The following is a 24,316-nucleotide window of genomic DNA, read 5'->3' as shown; positions in this document are numbered from 1 at the left end:
CAGTCCTTCAAACACAGAAACGAGGAAGATTCTGACCAGGATTAGGGGGGCCCTGCCTCCAGCCAGGGGGAGGAAAGGGACAATCGAGTTTATTGGACTGTGTGGATTCGATGGCCTGGCACATCACGCGCACAGAAGTATAAGGCTTTAGTAGACACCGGTGCACAATGTACTATAATGCCATCGAGCTATAAAGGACCAGAGCCCATCTATATTTGTGGAGTGACAGGGGGATCTCAGCAGTTGACTGTATTGGAGGCTGAAGTGAGTCTGACTGGGAATGAGTGGGAAAAGCACCGCATTGTGACTGGTCCGGATGCTCCATGTATCCTTGGCATAGACTATCTTAGAAGAGGATACTGCAAGGACCCAAAAGGGTTCCGGTGGGCTTTTGGTATTGCTGCCTTAGAGACAGAGGGCATTAAACAATTATCTACCTTGCCTGGTCTCTCAGAGGACCCCTCTGTTGTGGGGTTGCTGAGGGTCGAAGAACAGCAAGTGCCAATTGCTACCACAACTGTGCACCGGCGGCAATATCGCACCAACCGAGACTCCCTGATTCCCATCCATAAGCTAATTCGTCAATTGGAGAGCCAAGGAGTGATCAGCAAGACTCATTCACCTTTCAATAGTCCCATATGGCCAGTGCGAAAGTCTAATGGCGAGTGGAGACTAACAGTGGACTATCGCGGCCTGAACGAAGTCACGCCACCACTGAGTGCTGCAGTGCCGGACATGCTGGAACTTCAGTATGAACTTGAATCGAAGGCAGCCAAGTGGTACGCCACAATTGATATCGCTAATGCATTTTTCTCCATCCCTCTAGCAGCAGAGTGCAGGCCACAATTTGCCTTCACTTGGAGGGGAGTCCAATATACTTGGAATAGGCTGCCCCAGGGGTGGAAACACAGCCCTACCATTTGCCATGGGCTGATCCAGTCTGCACTAGAGCAGGGGGAAGCTCCTGAACACCTGCAGTACATCGATGACATTATTGTGTGGGGTGACACAGCAGAGGAAGTTTTCGAGAAAGGGAAGAAAATAGTCCAAATCCTTCTGAAAGCCGGTTTTGCCATAAAACAAAATAAAGTCAAAGGACCTGCACGGGAGATCCAGTTTTTAGGAATAAAATGGCAAGATGGACGTCGTCAAATCCCAATGGATGTGATCAACAAAATAACAGCTATGTCTCCACCAACTAACAAAAAAGAAACACAGACTTTCCTAGGTGTTGTGGGGTTTTGGAGAATGCACATCCCAAATTACAGTCTGATTGTAAACCCACTCTACCAAGTAACTCGTAAGAAGAATGAGTTTGAATGGGGCCCTGAACAACGACAAGCCTTTGAACAAATCAAGCAGGAAATAGTCCATGCAGTAGCCCTTGGGCCAGTTCGAACAGGACCAGATGTAAAGAATGTGCTCTACACTGCAGCCGGGGAGAACGGCCCCACCTGGAGCCTCTGGCAGAAAGAACCTGGGGAAACTCGAGGTCGGCCTCTGGGGTTTTGGAGTCGGGGATACAGAGGATCTGAGGCCCGCTATACTCCAACTGAAAAGGAGATATTGGCAGCATATGAAGGAGTTCGATCTGCTTCGGAGGTGGTCGGTACTGAAGCGCAGCTCCTCCTAGCACCCCGATTACCGGTACTAGGCTGGATGTTCAAGGGAAGGGTCCCCTCTACGCATCATGCAACTGATGCTACATGGAGCAAGTGGGTTGCACTGATTACTCAGCGGGCTCGAATAGGAAACCCCAGTCGCCCAGGAATATTGGAAGTGATCATGGACTGGCCAGAAGGCAAATACTTTGGGATATCATCAGAGGAGGAGGTGGGTCGTGCTGAAGAAGCCCCACTGTACAACCAGTTGCCAGAGAATGAAAAGAAATATGCCCTGTTCACTGATGGGTCCTGTCGTATTGTGGGGAAGCATCGGAGATGGAAGGCTGCTGTATGGAGTCCTACGCGACGAGTTGCAGAAGCTGCTGAGGGAGAAGGTGAATCGAGTCAGTTTGCAGAAGTGAAAGCCATTCAGCTGGCTTTAGACATTGCTGAACGAGAAAAATGGCCAGTTCTCTATCTCTACACCGATTCATGGATGGTAGCAAATGCCCTGTGGGGATGGTTACAGCAATGGAAGCAAAACAACTGGCAGCGTAGGGGCAAACCTATCTGGGCTGCTGCATTGTGGCAAGATATTGCTGCTCGGGTAGAGAACCTGGCTGTGAAAGTACGCCACGTAGATGCTCATGTGCCCAAGAATCGGGCTACTGAAGAACATCAAAACAACCAGCAGGTGGATCAGGCTGCTAAGATTGAAGTAGCTCAGGTGGACCTGGATTGGCAGCATAAAGGTGAATTATTTATAGCCCGATGGGCCCATGACACCTCAGGCCATCAAGGTAGAGATGCAACATACAGATGGGCTCGTGATCGAGGGGTGGACTTGACCATGGACGCTATAGCACAGGTTATTCATGACTGTGAAACATGTGCTGCAATCAAGCAAGCCAAACGGTCAAAGCCTCTTTGGTATGGAGGACGATGGCTGAAATATAAATATGGAGAGGCCTGGCAGATTGATTACATCACACTCCCTCAAACTCGCAATGGCAAGCGCCACGTACTTACAATGGTGGAAGCAACCACCGGATGGCTGGAAACATATCCTGTGCCTCATGCTACCGCCCGGAACACCATCCTGGGCCTTGAAAAGCAAGTCCTATGGCGACATGGCACCCCAGAAAGAATAGAATCAGACAATGGGACTCACTTCCGAAACAACCTTATAGACACTTGGGCCAAAGAACATGGTATTGAATGGGTGTATCACATCCCCTATCATGCACCAGCCTCCGGGAAAGTTGAACGATACAATGGCCTGTTAAAGACTACCTTGAAAGCAATGGGCGCTGGGACGTTCAAAAACTGGGATACGCATTTGGCAAAGGCCACCTGGTTAGTCAATACTAGGGGATCTACCAACCGAGCTGGACCTGCCCAATCAAACCTGTTACGTACTGTAGATGGGGATAAAGTTCCTGTAGTGCATGTAAAAAATATGCTGGGTAAAACAGTCTGGGCTACTCCTGCCTCAGGAAAAGGCAAACCTATTCGTGGAATTGTTTTCGCTCAGGGACCTGGATATACTTGGTGGGTGATGCAAAAGAACGGAGAGGTCCGGTGTGTACCTCAAGGAGATTTAATACTGGGTGAGAATAGCCCATGAACTGAATTGCACCATGTTAAATAGTATATTATACTGTATGTTATCACTACCATGATTACTATAGGTGACTAATTAGAATGTATGGAAAAGAGTGTAACCTGAGCATGACATAAATGGTATGGAATAAGGGGTGGATAGATGTCCTGGTTTCAGTTAGCACAGAATTAATTTTCTTCCTAGTAGCTGGTGGAATGCTGTGTTTTGGCTTAGAATGAGAAGAGTGCTGATAACACCCCGATGCTTTAATTGTTGCAGAGCAGTGCTTATACTAAGCCAAGGACATCTCAGCCTTTGCTCTGTCCTGCCAACGGGCAGGCTGGGGGGTGCAGTAAGAGCTGGGAGGGGACAGACCCAGGACAGGTGACCCAAACTAGCCAAAGGGGTATTCCATACCATCTGACGTCATGCTAAACAATATATAGGGGTGGCTAGCCGGGGGGAGGGGGCCGGACTGCTCGGGGTTAGGCTGGGCATCGGTCAGCGGGTGGTGAGCAATTGCATTGTGCATCACTTGTTTGTACATACTATTATTACTTTCGTATTATCACCATTGTATCATCATTATTATTATTGTTATTATTATTTTTGTTATTTTTTTTTTTTTTCCTGTCTTATTAAACTGTCTTTATCTCAACTCACGGGCTTCACTTTCCATTTCTCTCCCCCGTCCCAGAGAGGGAGGGGGGAGGGTGAGCGAACGGCTGCGTGGTGTTTAGCTGCCGGTCGGGTTAAACCACGACACACGTATTTTGGGAAAATAAATAATTCTTATCCGTTCATCACTTAGAAGCTGCAAAAACATTTTGGTAAATAAGTTTCTTGGTAGCACATGCAGAAACTGAGCTAGTTAGGATCCAAATTAACCCACATTAAGAACATTTCCAAATGTACAGTCATGGTCTCAAAGCTTTCCAGAACACCTTTGAGGATTACCATGGGTTTCTAGTATTGAGTACTCAAGAATTTTCTCTCATTTTGAATATTCAAAATCAATTATATTTCAATTTAGAACCAAAAGAAAAAATATTGTCTGCAGGTTTTTACATTTTTTAACCAAAAGCTAAAAATAATGAGCACATCCTGCTAATAAAAGAATGCAAATAGTAGGTTTAATTATTCAAATTTTAAAAGTACTGAAACATCCTAACCTTCTATGCTCTCTTCTGAAGCAATGTCTTGAATACTATTGGCTTCCTATATCAGAAATTTAACCCAAATTGCATTTTTCTGTGGGAGAATATCCCATGTTTCATGCTGATGCTGTTTCAGTCACACAAAGCCAAGATATAAACACACTCCCCCATGAGTATACTTCCATGCATCCAGCCTGTGTCTTAGGTCCAGGGACATCCTGGTTTTCTTCTGGTCTCCAATGATGTTCAGTCCATGAGAAAAAACAAAGCCTGGAAAACGTCTTCCCTTTAATAAAGTTTCCATAAGGCTGACTGGCTGCCCACACTGCCCAAAGTATTAACATAGAGGCCCTGGGATTCACATGGAAAAAAAAATAATAATAATAAAAAAAAATAGTTTCTTATAGAGAGGCCACTACCAGTAATAAAATCATTGTTTCTTTGATACTGTCAGTATTCTACTATGAATTAATTCAGGGAGATGTCCTAACCTGCGTTGATGTGCCTTCCACTGTACTTAATATTGCTTTGCAGATACAGATAAAAACATAAAATGAAGATTGCTGCTTTCTCTTGGTTCTGTGCCTTCCATTTTGAATGTCAGCCTAATGCAGAATCATGTAGTGGTCTATATCAGTAGTGGTTTTTTGTTGTTGCTTTGTTTTTTTTTCTTCAAACATGTCAGAGAGTCTCACAGCAAACAGGATTATTCCAAAGTTTTTGAATGAGAGATACTTGAAAAGGATAATTTTACTCTCCTTGTCCCTGGGTAAATACTTCCTCTTGAAATGATAAGCTTACTGGTAGATATGCAACCCCTGCACTGCGGACTGTTTTATGTCAATACAGCTAGTCCAGAGGAGGGCCATGAAGATGGCCAGAGAGCTGGAGCACCTCTCTTGTGAAGCCAGGCTGAGGGAATTGAGGTTGTTCAGCCTGTGGAAGAGAAGGCCCCAGGTAGACCTCACAGAAGCCTGCTGGTTCCTAAAAGGGGCCTAAAGGAAAGGTGAGGAGGGACTCTATCAGGGAGTATGGTGACAGGATAAGGGAGAATGGCTTGAAATTTAAATGGGGTAGGGTTAAGGGAGGCATTGGGAAGAAATTCTTCCTTCTGAGGGCACTGAGGGCCTGTCCCAGGCTGCCCAGAGGATCTGGGGGTGCCCCATCCCTGGCAGTTGCCCAAGGCCAGGCTGGATGGGGCTGGGGCAGCCTGGGCTGGGGGACATGTCCCTGGCCATGGCAGGGGGTTGGAACCGGGTGGGCTTTAAGCTTCAACCCAATCTATTCTATGATTGTATGCTTTTATAACTAACAGTTACTTTGAAGAAGCATGCACAGGCAGAGTCCATTTTGTGTCTGTGTTAGAACTTAAGGACAACTCGACAATAAAGACTAAAACTGAAATCAATAGAAACACAGTGGAAGAGGAGGGGATAAACCTGCTGAATAAGATGTAGCTTTTGCACAGTCATTACTCATTTTTACACCACATATTAGTAAGTTATTTGTTGCTATTACTGCAAGTTCTACAAAGACAGTTCAGACATTAAAATATGCAGCTTATGTTGTAAACAAATTTCTGAGACTAAAACCAGTGTGAAAACAGCATCCCACTGGCTTGTAGAGCTGCTTAATACATTAGATTTGGCTCCTTCTAAAATGATGGCTGGAAAATAGCAATGGATAACAGGAAAGCCACGTCCAGAACCAGAAAAGGAGTTTAAAATGCCATACCAATGAATTGCCTGGAGGATTAGGCAAAGGAGTGTAATTAAGATTTCTGATCTTTATGGAATGTTCCATGTTGTTAAACAAATAATAAAATTGATAGTTATTCCTATCATAAAACTTAAAGGGATTTCTCTTGTTGAAATAAACTTAATGTACAGTATCATATGGTGGGCAAGTATCTTCATATATGACAGATTTAATGGGATTCACGAATTATGCCATGGCAGTGTTCAAGAAGCCAGCTGGTAATTTTACCTTGAGATCTTAAGTCTCGAATAGATTAATGAAATCAAAAATTTGGGACCTGTTGACTGCTGCATTTATAGTTGTGTTGACTGCTGCATTTATAGTTGTGTTATCCAATCTGTTATTCTTGAAGTAATCTTTGAAACCTTTTGGAGACCACTGCTTAGACCTCAGAGAGAAAGTCCTACTTTACAGTATTTTAAAATAGTATCTCAGGAGTCTGGTTTATTTATTTGCATGGCTTCTATTTTTTCTCATTATAGCTATTCACTGGAATCATTAATAGTTTTATGTGTTTGCATTGACACTGAGATACAATTTGATAATGAATAGCAGAATGGTAGAATACTTTGGATTAAATTACAAGGGATGAAAGACAACAGTAGTCATCTGTTGCAGACTTGGAAATGAAAGAAAATATAAATTCCTTAGACTGGCTATACAAAAGCTGGATGCAGGATATAGTATTCATGTGGTATTTTAACTGTCTAGACATCTGTTGGGTGAAAAACGTTGTTAAGGATGGATCATCAAAAACATTCATGAATTGCACAGAGGAAAAACTTTATGAAGAGGAAAAAAAAAAAAGATAACTGAATCTAAAAAATCTGTTATGGTTTTATATTTTAGTAGTAGGAAAAAAAAAAAAAAAAAAAAAAAAAGTATAAATCATGGAGCTAGTGGCCCCAAATTATTTTAGTATTTTAGCTCTTTATGAATTGGTGCCCAAAACACAGCATTCACTAGATTGAAGGAGTGAGATTCTGAGTGAGATTCATCCAGTAGAGATTTACAGTTGTCTACAGGTGTTTACATTTCTATAGCTAGCTCTGCTGGTCTCCCTCTATGACCACTGAAAATAAACACTTCCAGAATGTAGTTTGTAAAACTGAGTTTTGATGTGAGTTCTGATGATCAGCTTAGTTGTATCGTGAACATGTGAATTTTTTTATTCCATTGACTTTAGGAAAGCATAAAGTGACTGGTTTGGATGTGGATTATCTACAGTAGAGCTATTAAAAGTTCCCTAAGAAAATTTCTACCTTCTGTCTCAATTAAGAAATCTACAGAGGTTGTCTAATTGAAAAATGGCCTTAAAGTTCATGTTTTAATGGAGGTGGGCTTGCTCTACAGGCTGTGACTTACTTAAAAATCTTACTGAAGGGCTAAAATTAAATTCAAACTTTTGCAGGGAAGTGTCCATTGAGATGATACTCAAACCTGCCATGTCACAGCTACATTTATTGCTTTCACCAATCTTAAAGAACATTCTAATTGTATTTTCAGCTAATAGTAAGAGCAAAATCTTGACTGAAATGATGGAATAGGAAGTTACATAGGTTCCTTGTTGTATTTGAACCATCTGCAAATCCATCTGATATTTTCCAGGTACATGCTTCCCTTTGAAGAGGTTGATGACTCCATTTTTCCTTCTGGTCAACAGACAAGCATAAGAGAGAGGTCCAGGGCTGCCATTTGACATATATACAGTCAGTCATACTGAGAGGGGGGAAGAAAAAAAAAAAGAGGAAAAAAAATAGCTCTATCAGTGAACAAGGGTGTAGCACTCAATAGGATCAGGGCAAGACATAAAAGGATAAAAGGACTGAACTACTCTGGTCAATTCCCATCCAAATCTTAACAAGGGCCTTCCAATTTCTGCTTCAAAATAATAAGCTATGTTTAATTAGTAGGAAATAGTGCAAGGAGAATGGGAGATGTCAGAAATGTGTGCTTCAAGTAACAAAATGAGATTTGACCTAGAAAAATGTAGGCTAATAAATCTGAGAGGGAAATAATCTAAAGCATCGTTATTAAGTCAGACAAAGATACCTGGAAAGCAGAAATGTCAAAGGAGACCTTGGGGTTTTAGAAGACAGCAAATAATATACATGTGTGCTGAAATGCTAGAGAATGACAAAAAGGCATGGTGTGATTTGGGTCTGTATGTGCAGAGTCTCCATTCCTTTGTCCACAGGGAGGTGATTTTCTTGCTGTATGGCAGTGATGAGATTGCACTTCGAATCTACTGATGTATGTTGACAAATTGAAGGGAATTCCAAGAACAGCAGCAAAAATCATTAAGGGGCTGAACAAGTTTACTTGGTAGGAAAAAGAAGGCCATATATTCAGAGGATAAAGGGAAAAGATTGTGTCTCTTATCCCAAGGTGACAAAGACAGGCATGATGGTATTATGTTAAACAAAAGAAAATTTGAGCTGCAAAGCAGGAAGAAATTCCTGTTGCAGTGTAACATAAAAGAATTTTCCAAAGTATTTGGTGGAAGACACTTAAGGTAATTAAAGGGGGATGTCAGTATGAAAAAGGTAATCAGAACGCAATGCATTCTGGCATTTGTTACAAATGACTTATGTTGTTATTAAAAATTAAAAGAAATGAGAATCAGCAGCCTATGTTTTCAGTTTGTTTATCCTGCTACTGCATGCGTTTTGTTATCTAGTACTCAGGCTGGTAGAAGCCTGGCATCCTTGTTATCTTGTTGACGATGCAATGGTGACAGTCTTCCAAAAGAAGCTTTGGATATGCTAAACACTTTTTTGAATACTTTCTCGTGACATCAAGATCAGGGTAGAAATGACTAATTTAGACTGCCTTCTTATGTGGATGTATCAGAACTTGAAACTCCATAAATAGTCAATTGAGAAAAAAATTCACAAAGATGAAGTCAGATTTCTAAGGAAGGTGGTTTGAACAAGCTCCTTCTCAAGTATTTGCATAATGAAACAACATCTATCAATCTAAAACAAAACAAAACAAAATACAGCTGTTTGCATTGAAGAGAAAGGAGAAACTCTGTCACTTGCACTGAGCTCAGATATCTTTCTAATATATATTTCTAATTATGTATTGGTACGTAGTATACAGTACTTAAAGTCTACTTGCAGAGGGGTTTCACTAAAAAATAAAATTACTCAATTAATAGAAAAAAATATCTAAATCACTATGTCATTTTTAAACCTTGTTTGAGTAGGCTATTTCATCAGATGCTTCATAGCAGAGAAGAATTTGCAGTGGCAAGGGTATGGATTAATAAGTCTTTTCCAGTTGTAATTGCAATTATCTCGTGATGAGACTTTTTCACCATTTTGCATTGGACTCCCTTCACAGCTACAGTATATGGCCAATAACACAGAGAGCTCATTTCTTCTGCTATTTAGCTATGAAAAATTAATGGCAATTAACTTCTAACAAGTTGACAGAAAATAGAATCTTAATGCCGTTAGAACCTTAAACTATGGAAGCTCCATTTGCTTTTTATCTCATAATCTGTTAATCTGCTTTAATATTTATGGATAATGATAGTTATATTAATTTCTCATTATTTTCACTCCTTCCCTCCTTCCCCCTCCTTTCTCTTGTTAACTGAATCTGTTTCTTAAAGAATAAACAAACTGATTTGTGTAGACATTTCCCAAATGTGTGTTTGACAGAACCATCAGGTGAATGTGTCCTACACCATAAGTTTCCTGGGACAGCATCTCAAAAATTTCTTTGCCCCACTGTCATATAATGGCCTGGAAATAGATGTGATCTGGACAGGAAGAAGAAAAAGGGGTGAGGGTTGGCTCCGTTGCTGCTCTGCAGTCACACAGGCAATAACTAGGGCTGCACTGGGCAATGCTCTAAAAAGCCTGCTCACCTCCTACACTTCCTAGTAAATCTGCTCCCTTACAAAGGGACCTCACAGTGAAAGGGCTTTGTCATCAAGTTCATCAAGTTCTATCAGTTTTCATGTACATCTGGTCTAATATTTCCAGTACATTCTCATTATTACCAAGAAGATTTACTGTAAAAGGGTGTCTCTCACATTCATTAGCTTACTTTTTAACTGAAAAATTTTACTTAACCTAATAGAGGAGAAAAGGGACTGCGTAGAGAAGGTGTAAAGCAGCTCTTCAGCCAAGCTGACTAGGACAAATTTAGTGGACCTCTTTCATTAGTTGCGAAGGTCGTGTCTGATTGACTTCTGTGGCACTGCACCAACGTAATTCAAAGCACAGTTTGTTCCAGTGAAGTTGGACCTGATTTCCTGTTGCAGTTGTTCTGGCTTTTAAGCCATTTAATAGTGTGAAGTGAGTGTAAAAGTTTTCCTGGGGTGATTGGCCATGATTTTAGATTCCATATACATTTACTTTTGGTTCATAAATGACTATTCAAGGAAGGCAACAGAGGAAAGGCTCTTTAATTTGCCTGATCATTCCTTGATTCCACACCATGTTAATTGCTAAAGGAACATTCTTACATGTTCTACATGTCTGGAAGTATTTAACTTCAAAACACTTTTTTCATCCTACAAATTGAAAGGTATTTGAATCTACATACTGGATTGCTAAACTCCCTCTGGAAATTACTTAGGCTTAGCGCAGTAGTGGAATACAGTAGCAATGGGCTTTTCATAGGTTTGGTCCCGTTTATCTTACTTTACGTAACTATATCAAAACTAATCTTCCATGGTTTGTTTGCTATGAGTAGAAGTATAGCTTTTAATGTACAAAAGGTCAGTTTATTCTAATGGGATGAACTCATCTAAGAAGGGCAGTTTGGTGCTCAAGACTCATGTCTCCCCAGGCATCTCACTGCACCGTATCTTTTTACTGTAGAACTATAACAATGTCAGCCCCTTGTTTGTTTATATTTAAATACCATATGGAATTTCCTAACGTAATTGAAAAGGTAATTAATAGATTTTTTTTTTTTATGAGACACTTATTCTTCTGAATTGTCTTTGCTAGTTGCTGCTGAAGAATTGTATGGCTTTGAAATACAGTAAGTAGCCTCTTGCATTCAGATAGACAGATTTGATTCCTGTAGCTGAACAAGTACAAGGTGGTTCTGCCCCCTTGTTTAAGAGGTGGACCAGCTCCTTTTTGTGTTATTAATACATTAACCTTCAGGAGGTTTTGTTTGGTTGCTGACCTATTCCCCAGAGACTGCTTTCAAGTGGAAGGAGAGGTAAATCTGACAAGAAAGCAATAATTCATGGACAAAACGACATCCCCAATGAAGCGCTGCAGCAGTGGAAAGATTTCCCCAGCAGACGCATGCATCCCAGCTCACCCCTCGTGGAAGTTCATTTACTTCAGTGTGTCTCCTCCAGACTTAATTTTGGTGCAGTGCATCTTAAACATAAGACCAGTTTGCTGTTTCAGAGCTCTCACACATTGGTAAATTTGACCCGTATCTTAATTGTGTGCATTTAGTCATAACAACTTATTAGGCAGGCTCTGTTGTATGTATGTGCTTCCTGGTGAATTGTGTTGTGTATGACAAGAGGCAGTGGACTTCAAAGAAAAAGCATGTATGTGAGTTGCTTGTATGAGTTGATCTTTGGACAGAAGTTACACAAAAACACAAAAACAAGAAAAGCGCCTCCTTAATAGGGACGAAAGACCAAAACAAACAAAACAAAACAAAACAAAACAAACAAAAAAAAAAACCCCACACACAAAAAACAAACAAACAAACAAAAAAAACCCAAAACAAACAAACAAAAAAAAAACAACTTTCCTTTCCCTGTGAGGCCATTAATTCCAAGGAAAGAAGAGGGCCATAATTCTTCCATGAAACTAAGTAACAATCTTTTAATAAGCATCATTAAGTCTTTAGATTGAAATAAGAGGCTATCTGCCCTTTTATCCCATATTATGTTGCCCAAATTCCTCTTTGCCATCCTCACTGTGGTTAGATGAAAGCCCCCTGTTTTCATATTGATCACTAAAAGCACTTTCCCCTTGTACCAGTTCACTGCATCACTTCTAAATGCAGTTCATCTGATCTCTCTAGCTTTGCCTGGTGCTCATTCAAGGCTACAAAACCTGCAGTTTCAGGCGGGTCTTGGAACCAAATGATCGTGTTTCTTACCTCATTCCAGTGGATAACATTAGGATCTTTGTTTAGGTGGGACTCAGAGTAAAAATAAAGCTCGCTTTGCTTTCCCATGCATGCCCACACACATGTACACCTATATATATACACCCCTATATACACCCCTCTTTCTCCAGAAGGGTTATTTGAAGCCAGAACAGTAGGCATCTGTGTGTGTTTGTGTGTGTGTGTGTGTGTTCATGCTTATTAATTTTCAGTGAAATACTTTCCAAATGCTAGATGATGGGGAAGCATAGCTGCATTAAAATGTTACCCCAAGTACAATCTAAACTCTTCAAACCTGTGGATTGAGGGGTTCTTAGAGGTATTCTTTTTCGCAAGTTGCTAGTTGATAAGGAAATTAAGTGATATATGTAAACAGAGTCATTAGTTTAGAGGTTATTGAGAAATTATTTGTAAACAGGTCTGAGCTTGTGTTGCACACTGTTTCCTTACAGTCTCTTGCCTGTGGCTGTAGCTCTTATTTCCACTTGCAGTTTTTGTTTGCATGGAATTTTACCAGTGTGAGACTCGATGGAGTAGTTCCGTGTCTGTATTCCCTTCTTCTATCTCTTCCAGACCAGAAGAAAACAAATCCAGATTCTAGCTTGAAGGAAAACAATTTGCAGTGATAAGAACCAACCTCGTGTATCAAATAGTGTGGAAGCTCAGAACAACGTTTTAAGGGCCTGTTCCTGGGCTAAAGTGAAGTGACAAGCAGAGACCCACACAGCAGGTTGGATTTTATGAACAAACATCAGCAGGGTATCTACTGTGTTCAAAGCAGTCTGCAAGCTGCAAACTCAAAATCACAGAGAATGCTTGTCTTTGAAATAATTCAATCCTCCTATAGTAAAATTCTTACCAGTCTTTGGCAGGGCATGTTCCCATCTTGTTTATATTAATGTTCCCAGTGTATCTTGATTTTACAATGATATAAGCAGCACTTTCTCTATTGTGTTCCTTGTGCCAAGCAAATATATTCTGTATATATCTGATACCTTGGATTAGGTTGTCAGCAAATGAGAACAACTGGTAACTTCTGGCCAGGCTTTACCCTTCGTGCTCCTTCCCACAAGATTTAATTGATCAGTTTCATCATATGCAGCTTAACCTTATGCAAGAATGTGAAAGAGCATATGGTTTCAATCCCCGAAAGGTAATTGAGCCCCAGGTGATTTCAGTAAAATGGGTAGAAAAAAAATATAGTGGGGTTGCTTTTGGAAGGGACAATAAAAGAATGAAAGAGAGGAATGATTTCACTTCCGGTAGCTTTTGAACTCTAAGCCCTAAAATCTCAGGTTTGATTAATGCACTCAATCCACTTATTATGGGAAGGATCGGTTGAAGCAGGTCTCAGGGTCTCCTGATCTTGAAATCGCAGCCCTACAGAATCAGTGTGAACTTCCTACACCAGAAAAACCATTCCCTTACTCAGCAATGAGCTTTCTCGCTCTTGCTAGTCAGATCATAGAGTACTCTCTAACAATGTTTCTGTTTAGAGAAGTAATATTGCTCTGACTTCTCTTGCCTCTGCTAGGGAGATGAACTCCACAGTAACCCACTGGACATTCAGTATAAATTTTTACTTGTATTCCTCTCCTCAATTTGCAAGTTGAAAGCTATTTCTTACATTTATTGCCTCTACTTTATGCTTTTCTTTCTGTGACACTGCATCTGTGCTGTACTGGCGATGCATTATAGGAAAAGGGCTGTTAGATTTCTAGATCAAATCCCATATTCATAGTCTTCCTACACAGTCTAAATGTATTTGTAGACTTTACATCTGATAAAGGTCATCTTCTGAAATGCAGAGGTACAGAATAATCTTCCGTAATCTGAAGACAGATTAGCTGCAGTGATCTTTGCTACAGTCAGTTCTTTTGTAGAAGAAGGAGGCTCAACTGAACCTGGACAGGTTCACCCTTGCTTAAAAGCATGAATCATGCCAATGTCTTGCATTTGCAGCCTGGGAGATTTTGAGCAGGGGCTAATATTGGAAAATAGAGAAGAGAATTTAAGAAAATAAATCAAGAGTGACTATGAAAGACCTGTATCCTTCCTTTTCTGTCTCCCAGTGACTGGAAGAAACAAATACGAAGAAAACAACATTTTTCTTTAATAAGTTCAGATGGGAGACAGAACTCCAAGTGTGTCACTTGCCTACTAGAGGCAGAATGACATGAATCATGAAGCTGTCAAGCAGGGAGCAGAGCTGATCCAGATCTGACAAGTCTAACACACTGAGCTCAACAACCTTGACTCTCTCCTCCCCACCCCATCAGCAAGAGTTAAAAATTATGTGTTAATTCAGTAGTGCAGCCCAAACAGTGCTATCTCACTTATTAAATGGTCTCTGGCACCAAATGGCAGATGATGTGGCCCTGGTGACATGTGCTCAAAGGAGTCCTGTTGGGTAACATGTCTCTTCTTTGAGCTACCACTTCATTTGACACAGTGAACACTCACTGCTCCCCCTGTCCTGCTTATAGTCATGGAAAGGACAATGCTGCAGAAATCTATCCTTCTTCTATCAAAAAGCCGCATAGCCTCGGTTGGAGATGCTGTCCTACACCAGGTGGTTGCCCTTAGATCTCTTTGAAAGAGTCTTCCATATTTAGTTGCTGGATCTGTTTCTGGCTTGGAGACTAAGCCCTTTTGAGTCAGTGAATCCTGGCAAATGTTTCAAGCACCTGCCTTGCTCCTGGCTGAATGCTGAGCTGTGCTATGGTTCGGCTGTTGCACGGTGTCTTTCAGGCTCTGAAATCCTGGATCTGTTGAGACGACTCTCCTGCAGTTCCGTGGGATGCTCCTTTTGACACCAACCATCTGCCAGTTCTGGCTGTGCAGGTATAAAGCACGTGTGCCAACCTGACATAGTGTCAGCACTGAAAATCCCCCAGCAATGTGTGTTGTGTACAAACAAAATGCTTCTTTCCAAGTATGGAGGAAAAATAACATTCTGAGAAAAAAAGTCCCCAGGCTCCCTGGAGTGAGAGAAAAAACAGTAATTCTCTTTCTTGCCAGTATCAAAAGATTGGGTGATAAAGGGAGAGGAAAACTATTATGATAGAATTAACACATGGTTAGACAATGAGATACATGGGAAGGGGTTGATAATACCAAAATTCATTTGTACCAAGTGCAGCCGTGATAGCAACACATGGCTACCAGGTCCATTACAGAGGCTGGGAGGGACTTTCAGAGACCATCTATCCCAACGTCCCTGCTCAGAACAGAGTCAGATACAGCAGCTCAGGGCTGTGTCCAGTCAAGTTTTGAAAATCCCCAAGAACATAGACTCTGCAGCTTCTCTGCACAGCCTGGTCCAGTGTTCACCCACCTTCTGCCAGGCCAGAAGCTTTATAGTTTTCATTTCTCCACAGCTGATTCTCTGATATAGAAGATGTGTATGTGTAGGATAACAGCCCTTATTCAGTAGACCAAAAAGGTCTCTTTACAAGGTTTTGGCAACATGATGGTTTCTTGATGACTGAAGTATCCATTGAGCTTTCTCAGATGAAGCAGAGCGACCCTTGGTCCCAGTATTATTCATCTTATTTAATATAGGATGTTCAGTCGGTACATTAAGGATCAAAAAGAGTTTTGTTAATGCTGGAGGATGGTGCCGATATTGTAGCCAATTAATGTGCCTGTTCCTACTAATGATAAATGAGTCTGTTGTCATTTCATTTGGCATTGTGCCTCCAGTCTTACATAATCATTTGTGGATATACCCAAGGGTTTCAATAGCTAACATTTCAACTTTTACAGGTCATCATTCAAGAAAGATGGACTTGGTAAATAGTAATCTGCAGCAGAAAGCTGGAGGTGGAAAAAAAAATACAGGTGATGATTAGCTCTGTAAAATGGGCTGAAATGTATTGGTAGAAGAACCTTTTCAGTTTTATTTCAAACAATGTTCTGTGACAGGAGAGAAGGAAAAAAAACATCTGAAGAACACTGATGGATCCAGTCATGTTTAGCTTTCATGAGTTAACGGCTCATTTGCAATTGAAATTTGCAATGGTTCTGAAATTGCAGGGAGTGGTCTGAGGCCTGACAGAAATAATAATGACTTAAGACAAAATTTCTTGATAGAATCTGAAGTTTGGCTGTTCTTCTTTGGGGGAAACACAAGCCACAGAATGAGAGCCCTGCAGTTCCAAGGTTAGCAGAGAAGCTGATGGCTGGAGAAGAGGGAAATCCAGGGAAGGAAGCAGTGGGCATGAAACAATCTCTGTGTATCTGCAAGACTGCAATTTTGTGTTGTATAACCAAAGCCTTTTGCTTGTCAGCCAGGCACCTGAGCTGAAAAGACACTTCACAAAGTCCTTTGAAGACTGTAACGGCTCCCCAGTTCACATTGTCTAAAAATTTCATGTTAATTCAATGTGCAAATGTTGGGATCTGGGTTTTGAATTCTTTAACGGTTACAATCCTCAGTAAGTCAAGGGACAGGCAACAGAGAGAGGCAGGCAGAGGCAATGGATGGCTCTGCTCAGCTGATGTGCCACCAGATAAGAAAACTGTGGTGGCCATGCCCAGCTTGCCTTATTGCTCCTTGTGATGGTTTTCTACCCATACGCTCATGGATAGAGCATTATGGACCAGCTCTTCCCAAAGACCAAATCAGACCATCGCAAGTCAGTCCCTCTGAATCAACAAAGGCAGGAAAGCCTAATTTTAATCAGCAAATCTCTGAAGTCGATGGAGAGGCACCTTCAGAGGACAATTCAGAGCAGGAACATAATTGTAAGGCCAGCATTAACCTTTATGAGTCTATTCAGCCTTTTCCAAGAGTCAATGGTATTAATTAATAGCTGAGCAGAGAAGACTTTTGTTAAGGGGCAGCCTCGGTATCAATAAAGGTGCCACAGTGTATCACAGAACTGCCATATGTCTCCACTTAGGGGGATTGGGCATGGGGGCTAAGAAGGGAATTGCTTTCCCAGGGCAGGTTAACGTAACAAAAAGTGAGCAGCTCTGCAGCCTTTAATCTCCCTAAATCCCATAGTCTCAGCCCTCCTATGCTTTAGTCCATGCTATGCTTCATTATGGAGTCTTTAAACACCTAAGCTAAAGATAGAGAAAGTCATTTATAAAGAAAACACAACTTTGGCTCCTTTAGTGGGATTTTTTGAGAAAAAGTAAGGTTCTTCTTGGGTTAAGCTTATTAGATTTTGTAATTTTGTTTATATAGTATTAAAAACTCCAAGTGCTGTGGAGTAGACACCCAAAATGAACATTCAACTCTAGAATACTTAATAACTCAAAATAAATCAAGATATTCAGAATTGGCAGTTTTAAACATTACAGCAAGGGTTTTTTCTTCCAAATATGGAACACCTAGTTCCTATTTAGTAAGAAGATCTTACAGTTTTGTTTTGATTTTTAATAATAATATTATTTACTGTGTTCCAGTAGTTGCAGCTTCAAGAAGGAAACATAAATTAATGCTTGAAGTATAACAAGATAAGTTGAACTTGTGCCTTTTTGTTTTGATTTTTATTATTATTATTATTATTGCTGTTGTTATTGCATTTTTGTTTGGTTTTGGCTTTGGTTTTAATATAAATTTTGTATCATCAAGAGGTATCCTGTACCAATCTTCTTGAATTTAATTATGTCTGGAATATACTGCTTGTTGTAAACAAGGCACAGTTATTTAACATGCAGATTTTAGTTCAGGGATTTGAAGCAGCCTAGTGGGCTAAGAAATATACTCCATATTTCTATTCACGTGCTCATAGAACTTTGTCAGGACTCACCAGATACCTTTGAATAACCTCAACTTTTCTTTGTTTTGTGATTTTTCTTTTCTTTATTGAATTAATGTTATGAATACTTTAATGGAGCTGCTGGTGGAGAGAAGATACACTGTTTCATTTCCTTCCCTGCTATAAATCAGTGTAGTGCCACTTACATCAGTGAAGCTACTATTTACCCCCCAGCTGAACATCTCCTTCTTCAGTTCTAATATTAACCCAGTTAAAAATAGTGTTTTATATTTAAACCTCTGCTTCCTGAAGTGACAGTAGGTGGGGCAACTTGTAACATGATCAACAATTACAGCATTATCTCTACTGGAATCCATTTATGTCAGCTCCTAACAATCAAAACATAACAACCTTTTGGAAGTGCTGTTGCTTTAATTTTAACAAAAATAGCAAGGATGTTATTTAAAAGGCACATGAGCCCTGATCATGTGCATACTCACGTACATGTATGTGCATAAACAATGTGCAACATGAAAACATAGGCATCCTGGTACGCAGCCTGATCCCTGAAGCATTGTTTGTGGAAAGGGGTGGTGTGCATGTAATTCGTATGGGGAATGGAAACATGGAAGGGTTGGAAACCCAAGGCCCTGTTTTCAATTCATAACTTGTGATTTATCTTTATAAATGACACCAAGAGTCATTTGAAATCACCAGAGCCATTTGAAATGCGCAAACTTATTCAAGACACTGTCAGAGAAGGTGCAGGATCTGCAGGAAACCCATGCCTTTCTGGAGTGGCAGCTGAAGAACATTCAGAGTAATTAGGGCACTTCTAGTGGACCTGGACCATTTTGGATGAACAGCTAGGTTGAGCTGCGTCTTCCATCTATGGTCAAATTTTTTCCAAGTTATTTTTTCATAAAACTGAGGGGCATGTTAATTGTTATGGGAAGTTATTGGTCCTTAGCAAGCTTATATACTGGCTCATTTCTACAGCTGTGCTGCATATTTCACCTGTGACTGTTTTCACTAAATAAGTGACATTGCCTGAACATACCTTACAGTAAAATATAGATGTTTAAGTGCTATGAAATTGAGAATTGTGTTCAAGACCCCATTAAATACTAAATTGCTGAAAAAAAAGTGCTTAGGACACTTCCAACTACATTGCAAGTTGTCTGAACAGTATGGGCCATGGAACTGAGAGAGTCATTTTTGATGTATGTTGAAGGAATTGGTCTTACCTATGTGTCAGACTCTCGGGTCTGTCACAAATTTCTTTAAAAAAGACCAATAAAATTCTGTAGAAACTACAGCATTTTTGTGACATCTTTAAATTAGTGAATGGGATTTGCTACCAACCCTAAGCATTAAGTCTAGAAAGGAAGAAATACATTTTTTTTAGACAATTTTCCCCATGGGAAGCATGGTTTCTCATTCTCCAGATTTATATATGCGTACATACTAACATAGGCCCAATTTTATTCTGCTCACCTTGAAGGACCTCACATTAGATATACAATTGTTCCTTATCCAGCCTTTGAGATCACATCAAAACTGTGAAGCCACCAATGGAAGGTGGCATGGCCTATGTACTCCCATGTACTGATCCTGGAGAATCTCAGGTAGGAACGAGCCTGGCATGATCCAGTTCTGGTTGCCAGGGTTTTCTTCCTGTGAAAATCAAAGCATGGGAAGGCAGCTGGGACATAGATGCCTTGTAGATACGGAGGAAGGTATCCTTTTCTCAATACCAGTACAAACTTGAAGACAGATACCAGTTGCAACAGTAGCCTGAAAGAAGGTTCTGTAGGTACTACACTTTTTTTGTGTAGATACTTTACTTAAGTACTCACAGATAGGGGGAGGTTGTGTGGGTCTTTGGAAATACGTAGTCTCCTACAAGGAATATCCTGACAGTTGCCATGCAAACAACCTTTACAAATCAATGCCAGTCTTTTCTGACACACAACACCTGGCTCCTTTTCTGTAGTGAGAATGGCTGGACCATTGCAGTGGTGCACTGATTTTTGTGGATGGTGAACATAAAAAGGGGACTGAGAAGACACCACCTGAGTTATTCTGACACATGACTTGAGTGCTTTCTATTCTTAGACAAATGAGGATCTGAATTATGTAAGTACACCATTATTGTTTCTTAGATTTATGTGTAAAAATGAGAGAAGAAAAAAAAAACTTTTAATCTATTGTGTGTATGGGATTTATACATCTATCATTTTCTTTCATTGTACTTTTATAGTTCAGTGGAGTTGATAAATCAAGCTATTTCTTGTGATATTACAAAGCATCATTATTTGTCTCTTGATTTCATGCTTTTTTTCTTTAAAGAAATGAAAAGAGCAAAACCCACAGAACTAAATTTGGAGTGTCATTTTAAATTTATTGTTTAATAAATTGTGATCACTTGAAAAATCTATTTTTTTCTGTATTGATAACAAGAGATTTAACCGAAGTGATTGAATCAAGACAAGAAATACAAGGTTCCCAAAGCTTGAATAAATGATATTGTCATGTTAATGTGCTGTTCTGGAAGTTCATTTGAAGTGTAAGAAATAATCCACATATAATTTCATGACAGTTTATATACTCCTTAACATAATTTATTCTTGACTACAGAACCTTTATTCAATCTTCCATGAGCATTTCCTACTCACCAACAAAATTCACCTTTTTTACGTTCTGCACTCCCAGTGCAAAGATAACACTTTCTTCACATGTACAAGCTCTATATTGACTTTCAAATTGACAAATTTATCTTGACTTCCACCAACACTTTTGCTGAATGAGCATAACCACCACTGATTTTACAATACCATGTGGATCTACTACTTTTGACTCATCTAATGATGCTGCATAAGATGCCTTTTAGAACTGTATTATCTCCCATATAACATTATTTGTGCTTAACAAATAATAAATAGACCTTGTCAGCCACAGAATACTGTACCTTGATTTTTGAAATGACTGCAAATCCCATGGTATTTTGGGAAGTAAAAAAAAAAAAAAAAAAAAATCAATAGAAATCTGAAATGTTCTTAAAGTGATACATACACCAGGGTTTTAAGCAGCCACAGAAAAGATGGAGAAACACAATTAAGTTTATTTCTACAACTTACAGTCAGCAATTCCACATTTCAAAGTATAGAAACAAATTAACAACAGCTATAGTTGCCTGACTTGTAAGGATGGGGTTAAGAGTCTTATAACATTTCTGTTTTTGAAGCCCAGAACAGAAGAATGTATTTATTCAGAGAGAGCTTCAAAGTATAGCTTTCTATTTTATATATGTACTGATTTTCCACTTTTCCACTGGTTTTAAACAAGAATTGTATGCTTGTATTCTTCCCTTGGTCCAGGCTATAATTATATATTTCAGATTATGGTGTTTATATAGTAATGAGAAGATCCTGAATTATTGCAGCTTAGGGCAAGTTCTTGAAAATACACATTTTAACAGTGACAAACAGGTTGTTCTTAGTATGTCTTTATTAAAATAAATGTGTTTTAAGGATATATATTTTTTTATATCTCTGACTGTAGCTCACTGATTTGCTAGAGAGTAGTATAGCAATAATAAGGGTGAATGGGGAATAACATGGGGGTAATGGCTTTAAAATAAAATTAAAAAAAAAAGTAAATTTACGTTAGACATCAGGAAGGAAGTTCTTTACTACAAGGGTTGTGAGGCACTGGCGTGTTGCCTAGAGGAGCTGTGGATGTCCCATCCCTGGAAGTGTCCAAGGCCAAGGTGGAAGGGGCTGGGGGCAGTCTGAGCTGGGGGGATGTGTCCCTGCCCATGGCAGGGAGGTTGGAATTGCATTACCTTTAAGTTCCTTCATACCAACCCAAACCATTCTATAATTCTATGAATAATGTTATTATATCAAGCCTCTTTTTCTTTCAGGGATTCCCAGCGATATTTCAATAAAAAGAAAGAATAGCCTAAGGTTCTCAACTGTGTTAGAGGGAAAAACAAGTTTTTTTCAGGACAAACAAAAAGTGTGGCAGGTCAATAGTGGAGCACTCTGTTTTCCTTTTAAAAAAATAAAAAATGAAAGTAATGAAAAGACTGTGAATGGTAAAGTGGAGCAGTTAGCTATTTTGTCAGCTATTTTGTCAGACATGAAGATATGAAAAGGATGTTGGCAATACCATGAAATATCTCCATATCTCCAGTTTTTCTGTCAGAATTTGCTCATTCTCATTCCTGGAACAAAAAGCCCAACAAGTACCAGTACTTTCTAAAAAGGAGGGACAAAACTCAATTAGCAAACATTGTACTGTTTCCTTTTTTAAAAATAACTATCAACCTAACTTAGACTTTTTTTGACAGCTATGGAAACAAGCCAAGATGATATTAAAATTGGTATTGTGCTGGGGGTAACCATTCCCAGCCAGATGTATTGTACATACCCTGCTGTGTGTATAAGTATTTATAGATATGTCTATACAACACAATCAATCAAGGCAAAAAAAAAAAAAAAAAAAAAATATATATATATATATATATATATTGGAAGGTGTGTTGATATCTGGTTGTCCATGGCTAAAACATACAGTATTAACATTTGTACTAGCAAATGAAAGTGAAGAACATAAATGAAAAGTTGTTCCCGTAGTGATTCAGTTTTTTAAAGACATTAATCTGTACTACGTATCTCATGGAGTGAATGGGGGATCCATTCATCCTCACTTTCAGTGGTTACTACTTGATAGTAAATCATGTCCATAACTACCTATATATGGGATTCCTAGAACTGGGGTGAATTTAAGTTATCAGAACCACGGATCTACCCCCATGCCGCCAGGATGGAGATTTACATTTGAAATAAGAATTGGTTTATAACCTTGCAGAAATGAACAAGGATAATAAATGGATCAGTATGTCTGGCCAGTTTTGAGTTCTGTAGAAGTGTTGCCACATAAGTATCTCCTGTGAGGTACTCACATATCAGTGTGATTAGCCTGGTAGAAAGACCTCTGTATTGGGGAAGCAAGGTCAATGGTCCTGGAACAAAAGGAGACATAAAGATTCAATAATAATATCTTATTATTCTATCAAATGATGTCTGCAGAACACTTTAAAATCATTATATCAAGGACAAAGGATGCTATATATATAGTAAGAGGGTAAAGGCTGACATTTCTACGGTGCATTTAATTAGCAGAATTCCATGCAAGCCTGGCCTTTGGAAGAAAAATAATCTTTGGTTGCACACTGGGCATGTTGAGAGCTTCCATAATAAACACACAGGGAACCCCTCTAGGGCACCTACTGAATCAAGGCTATTGTTTTGCTGGTGCCCTGTCCTCAAAGACCCTAAAGTTGAAAGACATTCTATAAAGTGAGCTCTGTTTTGCTTATTACAAGTAGGGGGTTGATGGAGACATGAAATAGCAGCAGTCATTGATCATTTTTATTAAAGGTGCTTCTCAAGTTATAGGAGTCCTTGACATTACTGAATTTCAGTGAGGAGACAACATACCTAGGTGGGAATATTTCCCCAAGCAAGTACGAGCAATATTCATTGGGACATGTTGTTTTTCCTTGTGGTAAGGAGTGATCAGATGAGCAGTAGTTAGCACATTTTTATTGGTTCTACTAAGAAATCAACAGTTTCTTCTTCTGTTAGTGGTTACCATCCCCTTCCCTGAGACATGCTAATTTAAGGTACCCAGGCTGTCAGATTAACAGACTGAAAAATAAAGCCACCTATTTTCTCATGTAAAGGTTCACTGCTATTGTTATGAAAAAGGGACACAGACAATGATCAGAGATGATCATCTGACCGTATTCTCAGTTCTCACATTTTATCCCGTGTGGTTTGTTCTCTCTTCAGTCACTGTTTCAGTTATGGATCTTGCTCTGCAGCTGAATTGAGGGATGTTCTGGGGCCTAGTGTGGAGACCACAGGGCAGAGATGTAGTAATGTTACATCTATTCTGGATTTGTAAGGAAGTCTTTAATAGATTATAGTGCTCTATCTTGCCTGTTTATAAAAGGAAAACAATGGGACGGACTAATATTTGTAAAGGCCTTTGAGATAAATAGAAGAACCTTCCCCACCCTCTTAGGAGTTACATGCTTTTATTATTTATTTATTTATTTAATCTTTTTTTTTCCCCCCTTCATGGTATAGTCTTTCTAGAAAATAAACCCTGGATGGGCACAGGTGATATACTCAGACCTTTACAGCCTCTACTATATAAATTGATTTCCAGGGCCCTATCCTTTAGCTGAAAATAGTAAACTATACTACTTGTTTCATTAGACGTGGATCATTTCTATAGTGCATGGCTTACATTGATCCAGGAAAATTTATCAGAAGGATTTGGGAAAGACAG

At 39.6% G+C, this 24,316-nt stretch overlaps 1 protein-coding gene across 6 annotated transcripts in view; it reads left to right on the top strand.

Moving 5' to 3' along the window:
- TENM4 (teneurin transmembrane protein 4) overlaps positions 1 to 24,316 on the top strand; it is a 1,677,033-nt gene that overhangs the window by 1,161,410 nt on the left and 491,307 nt on the right. For 3 of the 6 annotated variants that reach the window (XM_084535210.1, XM_084535212.1, XM_084535217.1), the window contains one exon: positions 19,944 to 20,086. The exons of the other annotated variants lie outside the window; for them this stretch is intronic. The gene's annotated coding sequence lies outside the window, so the exon portion shown is untranslated. The remainder of the gene's footprint in view (positions 1 to 19,943; positions 20,087 to 24,316) is intronic. 6 annotated transcript variants of the gene reach the window in all.

Source organism: Aythya ferina, assembly GCF_964211825.1.
Source record: "Aythya ferina genome assembly, chromosome: 1".
NCBI lineage: Eukaryota > Metazoa > Chordata > Aves > Anseriformes > Anatidae > Aythya > Aythya ferina.
The sequence above is the reverse complement of the archived record's forward strand: the minus strand, read 5'-3'. Positions and strand labels throughout refer to the sequence as shown.